The sequence below is a fragment of the Morone saxatilis genome, unplaced genomic scaffold (assembly GCF_004916995.1).
Source record: "Morone saxatilis isolate NCDOM2014 unplaced genomic scaffold, NCSU_SB_2.0 Contig17, whole genome shotgun sequence".
NCBI classification, from domain to species: Eukaryota; Metazoa; Chordata; class Actinopteri; family Moronidae; genus Morone; species Morone saxatilis.
The window spans coordinates 25,543,323-25,545,322 of record NW_023339729.1 but is presented as its reverse complement, the minus strand read 5'-3'; positions in this window follow the sequence as shown (position 1 = coordinate 25,545,322).

The following is a 2,000-nucleotide window of genomic DNA, read 5'->3' as shown; positions in this document are numbered from 1 at the left end:
AAACTTGGTTTTATTGTTCTTTGATATAAAGTCCTGCTAAATCAACAATAAAATCCAAATCAGAACATCAAGAGTCAATGACAATGAATTCTTAACAGAACTGGTATTGCTTTTATTGTTTGACTGTGAGTCTGTAAGTGACCTAACTTTCAGTAAACACTGCTCATGCTCTGCTTGGGAAGAACAGAAATACAGCCATCTTAGCAAGCAACCGATTGACCAGAGGAAAATAAAACAAACAAGGGTGTGAGGGGATTTATTTGTCAGTGTAGTCCGCTTGTATCGATAGCAGTATCGATAAGCTCTGACCTTTATTGATTCTCGGGTTTTGAGAAATTTGGTACCGGGTCCTTACAGAACCAGGTCTCGATCCCCATCCCTAATTATAACAGAGACGGAGCGTATCACAGTATCCTCTATATACTACATGATGTATGTATCAAATAATACCTCTGATTATGTAAAACAGAACCTTAAATTATCTAACTGCCGTAGAATAAGGCCCCCAGATATTCTTGTAGATATTTTACCTATCTATCAGTTTATAGCACCGTCTTTCAGGAGGAGATTGTAGCCATTTTGTAGTTTTCTACTACTCTACATCCAGTGATAAATGCTGTTCTGCACCATGAGGTCTGGTGGGCATTTAGACCACTTCCCTTTGGTATGTCGCCAATACCAATATGTGCACAGATGTCATCACTGTATTAACGGATAAGATCATCTTTGATGAAACAAGATGCACCATGGGGCATGGTATTTCAGTAATAAATATAAATGGTAAATAGTGTAAACCGTGCCAGGATACAGCTACACAGCTGATACTATTTCCAGAAATCCTTATTTAAGAGTGTATACTTTTATTCTTAATTATTTAAAAGACATGAATTTATCTCCGTCAAATAAATATAAACAATTCAAAATTTCATCCATCCAGCCCAGTAAAAGAATATTTTAATGGTTTTATGCCATAATAAAGCTTATATGAGTTTTGTTTTGAGTTTTATGAGCTTGTGTGTGTTTCCCCTGTCTGCTGTGAAGCTGGATTATAATAAGGGATAACACCATTGGTGTGAGTAATAAATGCCTGCACCGCCGTCTCTGATAATGGTTTCAGACAGAAGGTGTAATGATATCAGTCCATATTTAACCTCCTCTCTCTCAGTGGCACCAAAAGGGGAAAAGGGTCTATCTATCAGATCTAAGAGGAATATCGGCTTCACAGTATTTTGTAGTTTATGAAACAGATAATGAATGAATTCCAGTCACATGTATCAGGAGTGTTTGGTGTATGAGCAGTACAGTAACTCTGGGCTCATCATTCCTTTGTGTTGAGATCCATCTAGTGGTTGTTCAGTGTCATAACAGCAGTTAGTGGTCTGCAGTGTAATTGTCAGCGGCACAGAGAAAAAAGTATAACCTGAAATTGAAGCTGTTAGTTGTTGAATTTTCTGAACAAAGCTCAGGAGAAGCAGAATAATTGGAGAGTATTTCCCATCTGTGCTGAGCAGTGAGTCCCACATGAGGGGTCAGACCTTTTCTGTATTTACAAAAAAAAACTATTGTTAGTTTCTAGCATTAATCATGTAAAAGGACACAGGGTAAAGGATCCACCAGGTCCACTGTGTCTCGCTGATTCATGGTAATCAGCAGAGTGATTAGTGCTGAAAGAGGTGTCACATGACCCGGTGTTAGGGCTTAGAGCGCGGCACAAGGAGGTCCGGTAGCACAGGGTTCAGCCTCACTGGTGCAGTGAGACACCAGTAGCTCTGAACTACCATGGCCGGTAGGAACAGGAAACCAGGTAAGTTCGGTTGTGCTTTTTAGGGAAGCGGTCCATGCAGGCCGCTCAGGAAGGACGTACGGTTGTTTAAACTGCAACGAGTCCTGAACTTCACTGGTAGAAAAGAAGCTTTGCCAGAGTCGCTGGTCAAACATTAGTCCAAATATTCTCCTCGTGTGGAGCTGAAACTTGTTCCTCTGTCTGTAGATAACTCTCT